At 41.0% G+C, this 10697-nt stretch overlaps 1 pseudogene across 4 annotated transcripts; it reads right to left on the reverse strand.

The window, feature by feature from the left end:
• Positions 1-8930: 8930 nt before the first annotated feature.
• On the reverse strand, positions 8931-10460 carry LOC147603814 (nuclear transcription factor Y subunit B-1 pseudogene; annotated as a pseudogene). 4 transcript variants are annotated; one of them, XR_015265547.1, is made up of 3 exons: positions 10192-10460; positions 9980-10066; positions 8931-9889 (listed from the first exon to the last, which is right to left on the reverse strand). The product of XR_015265547.1 is annotated as a nuclear transcription factor Y subunit B-1 pseudogene, transcript variant X3 (transcript). The 4 variants fall into 4 exon arrangements; XR_015265546.1 differs by having other exon boundaries at positions 8931-9893; XR_015265548.1 differs by lacking the exons at positions 9980-10066; positions 10192-10460 and adding an exon at positions 10150-10175 and having other exon boundaries at positions 8931-9893.
• Between the last annotated feature and the right edge of the window lie 237 nt (positions 10461-10697).

Here is a 10697-nt window from a genome sequence, read left to right on the forward strand (position 1 = left end):
TATATATGAGTTCTTCCACCTAACAGGGCTAGTCATTATTGCCACGTGGTTGAATGTGCTTACAACAATTGAAAAAAAACATTGTTATATTGCCCAAGCGAATATTAAAAGATCTCCAATTTTGATGTTTTAACAAAAACAAAGCTGATGAAAATTAAGTCATGCTCACAATCTTTTAAAAAAATTCTTTACATTTTCACTCAAGGGATATCAATGCATACATCTAAATGTACGGCTTTTACAGGTGAATAATTCATTCTTACAATTGCTACTGATTGTAGTTTTTTTAAATTGTTGCTCATCAATACAAAAATAAGGATGGCATGCACCTGTTGGGAATTGTTAAAATCGAGGCTGGTGCTTTGATCGAATATAGAAGAAGCCTCTCACAAATCAGCATGCTAACCATCATCACTCATTGATAAGACTAATTGCTTAAACTACGACAACATTTCTTTATTGTGTGAGCGAAAAGAAACAAAGAAAGAAAGAAAAAGGCCATATTATACAGAAGGCATGGCAAGAAGATGGTACAAAACTATAACCATAGTGTTTATGCGTGTCCTATTTTTAGGCACAACTATCAACAAAAGACATAAATCAACCACATACAAGTGGCATGTGTATATTAATAATCTTATTAGCAAGCATTAATCCTAGTTTAGTGCATTAATTATCTAAATAACTCATCTACGTAGCCATAGGCCAACATAGAGAAATCTGTAGAGCCACCATCATCTCCTTCATATAATAGAGAACCTAGAAGAGCCATCGGTACTGCATTCATAATTCCTTCAGCAACGTGAAAATGGTAGCACCAATGGGAAAATAGGCAAGATAATAGCAACATAGAGAAGTACAACGTATAAAATTATCAGTAAATATTTTGATTCTTATAGGGACCTTCTGACACCAGACCAAGATGATATGTGGGCTCTTCCACTACTAGGGAGCAAACTTGCTAGGAGAAACTTCACATTTGGGGCTTGCTGGAATTGTGCAAAAGGATGGTAGATATGCTTTCTAGAGTTGCCCGGGTATCAATAATAGATAGATTTATCAAGCTTTGGGGTGAGACTGTCATGGTCTAGTTGGCTTAGGAGATGCATTTAGAAGAGGAAGACACTAGTCACAACAACGATATCTGGGGATGTGGGAGATGTGGTATTCAAGGAATGATAGGGTTTTCCAAAAAAATTCCAAGGAGGTTAAACACAAGTGTGTCACTAATTGTTGGGCATGGTGTTATACTAACAAAACTAATAATGCTTTGCTGTTTAACCTTTTGCAACATTTGGACGCAAATTTTTGGTACAAGTTATCATTATTGGACAAGTTACATGGTCAGGAGGGATGATAGGACATACTTGGGGTCTAACCTTAATGGTGGTGTGATAATATGGAATGGTGTAGCATGATTGTGATGAAGTGGAAGAGTTCAAAAGACATTCATATATTGTGTGATTTATATCTCATCATTGTTGTGGTTTGCCAAAAGGGTGCTCTTTGAGTTGATTCGTAGCTGAACATATGTTAAAGTCATTGGATGTTTATCATATATATATATCTCTATCTTCTATATCTATATCTCTATATTATCTTAAGGAAGAGTTTTACAAAGCTTCCATGTGGCAAGAATTTGGAGGTTCGATAAGAGGAGAAGGAGGTTTGAAGAGATTTAGGTAGAATTTGAATTTGGAGTCTAAAAAAAGTAGGAAGCATGAGTACATATATATAATCAAAAGATATTATAGGCTAAAAGAGAGCTTACAAATGTGAAAATGAGGCTTCCGGACAAAGTGAAGGATATTAGAAGAAGAACAGCCGATCACACAAATGTCACAGCCATGATGTTTTAAATGCCCTAATGGCCTCTCTTCAAAGCCTAGAAAGGAAAACACTGAAGAAAACAAGCTATTAGCTTTAAGCTCACATGTGCTGCTAGCAGTGATAGAAACTCTTTCTTATACGACAGAGAATTTGAAACACCTGTAGGAGATAATACACCCAGAGAAGCAATGGTGCACACAAGGCATAACTCACAGAGAGTACTTCACGTACCCAAAACATTCTCTCGGTTGCAGGAATGGCAGATGCAGGATTGCACGCACAAACGGCACAAATTAGGGCCCCTATAATCCTACAAGGCATTAATGGTGAGAGCTGTCAGCCAAACACCACCGACACGATCGACACAGCATGTGACAGTGAAGAACCAAGGATCAAATGGACAGAAGCAGCAATGGATTCAGAACTCGCATCCACACTACCAGCGGGGCGCAGACCAATTGACATCACCAAGTACAGAGAGCTTAACTGCTCGTGCAAATGGCTACAAACAGATTCAAGGACTAAATTACAGTAAGACGTTCATGCCATCGGGCACCGTTGGGGTATGCAAACACGCTAGGGTACTTCGTTCATCAGATGGACGTCCAAACAGCTTTCCTACATGGACCGATATTCTATGACAAATCTAGGAGAATTGAATCAGGAGATAGATATTCTATGACAAATCTAGGATCCATACCACATTGCCTAGGATTATAAATTTAACATTGTGCTTAAATGGAGTGATCATAAAATTGAGATTGAGTACAATCTCATACATATGGCCATGATGCCTAAGTGATTTAGTCTTTCATCAAAGGATAGAAATAGCCTTCCACAAGCCAAGGTATGAAACCCATGAGGCTCCAAGAGTCAAGATGAACAAATATCATATTATGTCCACAAGATACCATAGTGGCCCATGAGCCCCTTTTTATACTTGAGCCCATGACCATGGTCCTAGACCTAATCTAAAGTTGTTGTTTCATTACATGTGCACGTACAAATAATCACTATTGGCCAAAAACATTACATGTAGCACATATTGCAGAGATTTAAAATCACCAACTATAACAATTACTATGTTTCCACTCCATTAGAACTTGGATCGAATCTGTCTGTAGAAGATAATAAACTAACCAAAGCACCGTATATAGAGTCCTCATATGATGCTAGTACGGGATGATACCCTAACCAAAGCACCATATAGAGCTCTCATATGATGCCTTGTGTATGCCAGTACATGCACAAGGCTTGCCATCACCATTGTTGTAAAACAAACTAAGCAATTTTTTGGAAACAATCAACACACACAATGCACTAGAGAGTAGACAAAAGGACTGTATACTCTCACTAATCTAAATGCTAGGGCATCTTATTTGTGACCTTGTTGGGTGCACACAATTGTTGAAGTACAATGAGAAGTGAGGAACAAGACTCATTTAAATACATGTTTGAAGAGGTAATAAGGAGATACAATAAGAGAGAACATAAACACAAGCATGAGTCACTTCACATATATGTGTAGACAAGCTTACTAAATTAGAATATAATCATCAAGATCCAAGGAAACTAGACTTCCATTACTAACACACATCAAGTATGAAAGAAATAAGCTATAAGAGTGAGGGTAGCTCTAACATCTAGGGGCTAGATGTCACAACATATCCAATGTATCTCAATGTGTCTTACAAGTGAGAAAGAGGGCTCTTTATATAGGAGACTTCTCATCCTCTTTTGAAGAAGAGGTAGAAGAAGCATTTACGTAGCACGGATGTCACTATCATTTGTCCTTCTTGGCTAGTTTTGACATGTGCAATCAAAGATTTGTTGACGTGGAAGAGAGGATGGGTTTGGAGCGAGACATCCACTCCCTCTCTATTACCCATGTCCTCTCTCTTCTCCCCTTGTCCTCCCTCCTCCCAGCCTAGCCTAGCCTAGTCCAGCTCTCATCCTCCCTCCTCCTAGCCCAGCAAATCTCATCCTCACTCCTCCCAACCCAGCCTAGCCTCTCTCTCTTCTTCCCTCATCCTCCCTCCTTCCAGCCCAACCTAGCCTAGTCCAGCTTTCATCCTCCCTCCTCCCGACCCACCATAGCCTCTCTCTCTTCTCCCCTCATCCTCCCTCCTACTAGCCTAGCCCCCCGGGGGATTCACTCACAATAAAGGGGAAAGTCACCTGCGTGCATGAACCTCAAGAAAACCCCCTATATATGATGCTCATAAGATGATAACGCCTCCTTATTTAAGCTTATAAGGATACCTTTAAAAATGACTATGTCACCCCCTTCCTTATAACTATATTTTTTCTCTAGTAATTACATCCTCTTCTTAGATTAAAGTATATTACTTTGAACCTTATTGAGCAAACATAAGTACTTCATGCATGCTACCAAGAAATAGATGTTAAGTACCAGGAAATCATCACTTTGTAAATCACAACAACCTACTTGAATCATTATTGAAGCACGTTGTGATCATTTCTTAATATCTTTAGATCATTACCATACATGCACCATGAAAGTGATGTGAAACCATGACATAACATACACATGGTGTGGAAAACATCTTCCCAAGACAAAGTACCTAGAATTTCATTGCTAAAAGTATTCTAGAATGCTCCCAAGACATTGCAAGAATTTTGTATAACTATCATTAAAATTTTGTATAAGTATTTATGACATATCCTTAATGTTGCTATACCCTCCCCCCTTCCCCCCCCCCCCCCCGGAGACCCCCTCCTCCTAACTTAAATTTAAGATTTAGGATTCACCTAAATACATGACCTTACCCTTACCTTATAAGCTTATGCCTCATTAAAAAAAACCCCCCTCTTGTACACTCACGTGATATCATAAGTTTTCTAAGAGTGAATCCCCCGGCCCAGCCCACCCTAGCATAGTCCAGCTCTCACTCCTCTCTCTCTCTCTCTCTCTCTCTCTCTCTCTCTCTCTCTCTCTCTCGCTCTCCGTCGATTGGGTGTATAACCCTCTAAGTCGACGATAAGCGACTCCGTCTCTCTCTCTCTCTCTCTCCCCTTCAACCACTCTCCTCTCTCTCTCTCTCTCTCTCCCCCCCCATTAACCACTCTCTCTCTCTCTCTCTCTCCCCTTACCTTCTCTCTCTCTCTCTCTCTCTCTCTCTCTCTCTCTCTCTCTCTCTCTCTTACCAATTTCCTATGTAACCAGACTCTTCTTAGAGTGCTTCTATCCTCATCTTCTTCCCTTCCTCTCTCTCTCTCCCCCTCGACCCCTCTTATCTCCCCCTCGCCCCCTCTTATCTCTCCATCTTACTCATTGTCATTGCGTCATTGAGAGAGATAACAAGAGAGGTCAACATTTAGTGTCGATTGCATGTTCTACAATTTGATATTAAGCATTGAATGATGTTAGCCTTGAAGTCACTGCTGTGAACAACCCTACACACGGGCACTTTTTACCCTATGTTGGTAGGGGTTTTTCCCTACCAACCTTGAAGTCACTACTGTGAACAACCCTATACACGGGCACTTTTTTCCCTATGCTAGCAGGGTTTTTTCCCCGTGTGAGTGTATACACTCTTGTGTGTTAGCCACATTAGCCCTAGGGGGCTACGACTATTATTTGTTATCATTATTATCGAGTACTTTCTAGCATCGAGCTTCGTCTCTCTCGCTCTCTTAGCTTCTCTGTCACTGTGTGCGTGTGTGTCTATGTGAGTGTGCAGAGCAACTTCTCCCTCATCCAACATTGGTATCAGAGCTTGTGTTTACGAGATGACCTTAGTTTCAGAGCCACCTATCAGAGCCGGTGCTACGAGAGCTTTGTTTCATGGCTTAGGTTTCAGTGCCTAGGTCTCAGAAACTCTGGTCAGAGCTCGGTTTCGGTGCTAATGGTTCCTCGCCCGTTATTCTTTGTCGTGGCTCATTCATTTTCGTACATCTCTGGGGTAATAAGCTCTTGCATTTCCAGACCTAGGATTTCTATCTTATTTTGAACATTGCTAGTGTCATTTGTCGTCGCCGTTGTACATCCTAGATACGCCCCCGCATCTTGCACATTACACAGTTCTAAGGTTTCTACCTCTGTCTATACATTGGTCAGTGTTTCTTTCTGATGTCACACATTCAAGGCAACCCCACACACTTGCACTACACTCAGCTTTTAGCAGCTTTCGGCATTGGATTTTAGTATCCGCTGAGTTTTGTTGTTTCAGTTGTCTCTGTTGTTGTCTAAGTACCTCTTTCGTTTTTCGGCATTGGTCTTCTATATTCGTCAATATTGCTTAGTCTACCATTAAGCTACGTTCCTCAGCTTGGCCTGGTCAGCCTTTGGCTTTCCTCAACATTTGCACATTCAGCTTTAGCTTCAGTTACACTCGATCAACCATTCAGCTGCATCCGTCGACTCTTCCCTGTCAGTAATTGAACCTTCGGCTTTTAGCTTTCAACATCGAACTTCCCCATCCATCAGCTGCGTTAGCTTGCTTTGCCCGGTCGGCCATTCAACGTTTGGCTTTCTGCATTTAATCATTTGGCTTTAGGCACTCTGAGTTAAATTATTCAACTTTATCATTTAGCCATTCTGCTTTAGCAATTCAACTTTAGCATTTAGTAATCAGCTTTTAGAGCCTGGCTTTCCGCACTCAACTTTCAGCCATCGACGTTCGGTATTTCATTGCAGATTCAATGTCAGCAATCAGCTTTTAGTCTTCAGCTGATAGCATTCTGCAATTGCCAGGGTTTACTTCCTTGGCCGCGTTTACTCAGTTCAGCCTTCCACTTCAGCTCTCTATGATTGACATTTGGCTGCGGCTTTCGCTTCAGTAGTCAGCAGCCTTGGGTAGCCAGCTTACAGCGTTTGGTTGAGTTTACTCCATTGGCCTTGTCACACAGCATGAATTTAAAAAATCATAACCATGTCGGGGCCAAGTGACACAATAGTTTCAATGAAAATGCTTAGAGAGGAAGAGGAGAGGGAGTGGCTCTTTCCATTCTTCTGATTGGAGAGAGGGAGTGAGAGAAAGACTGCGAGAGAGAGAGAGGGGCTCAAATAAAGACTCAGCAATGAGGAGGAGGAGAGAGAGAGAGAGAGAGATGCCACCAAAATCTTCTTCTTTTTTTTTGGGTTTGCCATTGATTAATAAAATTTCTTATGTTTTTTATTTCTCTAACCTTTGATAACCCTATTTTAGTATGAAGTGAGTAAAATCCATGTTTTATCTGCATGACTAGTACGTGTCCAGCTTTCCCACACCGCCTCCACACAGTGCCCCATCTCTCTCTCTCTCTCTCTACACAAAGGGTGTATGCAGTCCCTTTTTCATTTGCGCGTCGTATGAGAGGCTTTCTCTCTTCAACTCTGCTCACGTGAGACAGATGTGTCCTCTCTCAAACTCTGCTCGATCTCCTTGCTTGTGAGGCAATCATCGCCTCTCTGTTTCCAATAGCAGGAGCAAGCTCCATGCCCCGATTCTCTCTTCGTGCCTCTCCCGCAGACGGTTCTTAAATAAGCACAAAAGATAGTCAAGAAAGGTTTGAGAACGGAAGTTTGAGAATGCTGTATCCTAAGCATCGGCAAATGATTACTTCTTAGTGCCTTAAACCTACAAGCAAGAAGGTGCTTCGAAAAAAACAAACATGGTTTGTGTAACATATAGACAACTCCAACATTAAGGTGCTTATCTAAGATGAGGCTAAAACAAGAGATGACAAAAGGAAAGTGGATCTATGTCCTATGGTCGTGGAACCCTTTAATTAAATAGACAAACTTATAGTGATGTTTTACTCCAATATAGGGGTACATAATGACGTCTTTACTCTAATATAGGGGCACATAATGAGTGGAAAAATGAATTCAATAATTCATAAGATTCTATTCTTCATTATCTTGACGTATTTTGTTTACTACTGCATTTTTCAAGATTCATTATCTTGGCCTATTTTGTTTACTACATTTTGCATGATATCTTTCGTAATCTCTATGTGCTCCGATGAGTATTAAAGGGTTGCACCCTTTTTTAGCACAATTTGCGTGATAAAACACATTCCAATTTCATCCCCAACTTTCCTTTGGCACTATTTGAAACTACCTCACTATGGTGCAGGAGAGGCTTCAAATACAATGTGGCCGCCTCTATTATGCTATATTATTCTTTGTTCTCATCTCATCCCCAAAATGCAGACTATGCATTGCAATAAATAACAAGAGAAAGAGACTCTAAAAGACACACTTACACTAGATGTCAAGCCCTTAGCTTCTTCACACCTATCTATATTCTAATCAACCCAATAGCAGAGCTCATTTCATTCCTCCACGCTATTAAATGCATATTCCAACTTGGTGAGCTGCTTTAAGAGCATCATATCCATATACCCCTTTTTTAAAAGGGAAAACAATGGAATGATAGAAAGAAAGCACCAAAAAACATGTTGTATTATTTGAAGCTTTCTTCATAAACACCAACAGCCCCAATCAAATTCCACCAGCTACAAATGGTCCATGTAAAACTAAGGTTCCTCTTAAATTGGTATTATCATTCAGTGAATTTGAAGACATCGACATAAAAAGCTTTGAACCAAGCTGGTAAGTAAATGAGAAAAACACACCTAACATACCCCCTGGAATAATAGCACCACGGGACAAGACCATTTAAGGGGTGGCACCCACAACTATTTACAAGCCTTGATTTCTAGACACATGGCATGGATTTTGTGCCTGGGCCAAGGCTGCAATTGGTTCTCAACCCAATCCCAACCTATCACTCCATACCATCTCCATTCAGAAAAGGAAAACAAGACTTGGGAAACTTCAAATAAGACGGATGAAGTTGGGGATCCTAAAAACCCATTACTAAACACTATGCAGTGCATAAGAGACAAGGAGTATGTGCTGGTAACTAGCCAAAAAAATAGCATCACTGATCCGTGCAATGCACTTCACATTTTGAAACACTTCACTATTCAGCCAGCCTAGGCAACAGGCCCAAGTTAGTGCTGCATGACACAGACCTGACCTTATTGTTGCATGGCTACCTCATCATGATAAGAATCGTACAGTGCATGAAACAAGGAGTAGGTAGGTGCTGCTAATTAGCCAAAAAAATAGCACCCACTGGCCCTTCTTGTTGCACAGCTATAAGCATCATATTCAAGTCAAAAAGAGGAAAGCTCCCAAATCAATATCTGAGATCGAGGTCTTCTTATAGGATGCAAAGCTACTCAAAGATAAAAACCCTTGATGACTAAAAACTCTTCCGAGATCAAAAAAGTTCATCAGGATATCTATTTTTGAGAGACTATATTACAACATCCACAACCCAAACCTCTCTGGCAGTCCTTACTTTTGAAAAATACCTTCCAGACATGAAGAAGCAAAAATGAATCTTCATATAGCCAACATGATGATTTTTTCAAAAGTAAGGGTCATGTGCACACTTCACGCCCCACGTAACTGCCCCCCACCTCCACTGGGGCGACTGACACCACCACCACCTTGCATGGGCTGCATCTGATATGGTGGTGGTACAAACTGATGCTGGGGATACATGTAAGCTCCTGGTTGCTGCATCATCTGCATGGCTCCTGGCATACCACCACCATTGATGACACCATTCATGCCTAGGGCCGTGGCAGGAGACCCACTGACTGCACCCACGTCTTTACCCATACCTTGTTCACCTTGCTTTGCCATGGTGGCTTTCTCACCTTCAAGTTCTCTATACTTGTGTAGATACACTTTGAGTGGTTCCATGTAATCTTCAAAGCCCAGGGTGCCCATTGCCCACAGCAAGTCGTCTCCATTCACAGTCTTCCTTTTCTCTTTCTGGCATTTGTCGGAGGCTTCACCGGTGATGAAGCTGATGAATTCAGAGACACATTCCTGAACTGTTTCCTTGGCCTCCTTGGAGATTTTGGCATTGGCAGGAAGTGCCTTTTTCATTATTCTACTCACATTGGCGATAGGCAACAATCTATCTTGCTCTCTCACGGAGTCATGGCCACCCCCGTAGTGGCCGCCTGATTCGTCGTCGGATTGATGACTGCTGTCCGGGCTACCATGGCGGTATGGATGCTCGGCCATCTCTCTTGTTCAAAACCACACACACAATGTGTTACCCTAAAAGGAGTTTCTGTTGTTGTTAGACTAAAAATACCTGTGTTGAAAGCATACTGGATGGGTAACCCATAATAATCATGTTGAAAGGATACTGTCTGAGTAACCCTTAGCCTTAGAACGCATAACACACTAACAGTAAGCCTGTACACGCATTAATCAAGTGATAAGCGAGCAAACCCTAAAACACAAATATTTGGCTACGAAAAATGCAAAGACGAGCTCACCAGATCTACGACACTTGCGAAAAAAACACTGTTTTTTCTCACCTGTTTCAAGCCAATGAGGGTTTGTGTGGAAGCGGACTGTTCTTTGATGGATCAAAGAAGGATCAGCAATCTCAGCTATAAATGAGCAAAGGGCAAAACATAATGGATAATGCCCCTCTTTGAAAATTGAATGTGCATGCTAGTGGTTGGTTGGGCAATCTCTCTCTCACACGTGTCTCTCTTATAGTATCTCTCTCTATGGAAGCCTAGCCGTCATAAAAACGAGCAGAGCTTAAGTTCGAAACAACTCATTCATGCCATAGAAAAGGAGAGCTTTATGAGTCTCGATGAATGTTTTTAATACCAAAAAATATATTAGAGTCTATATCGTACAATCTCCATGACCTTAAAAGTCTTTGTTGAAAGTTAAACTTTTGTGCCTAGATGTATAGAGCTTGATGTTCGAATCCCATCAAGGTGAAGACATCATGTCCTTTTGTATTCTTGGTTAAAGTTTTGCTTATTTTTGAGACATGTCCTTTTGTCATGTGGATTGAAATTTATGC

This window comes from Cibotium barometz, chromosome 63, assembly GCF_041138505.1.
Source record: "Cibotium barometz isolate CiBa-2024 chromosome 63, ASM4113850v1, whole genome shotgun sequence".
NCBI lineage: Eukaryota > Viridiplantae > Streptophyta > Polypodiopsida > Cyatheales > Cibotiaceae > Cibotium > Cibotium barometz.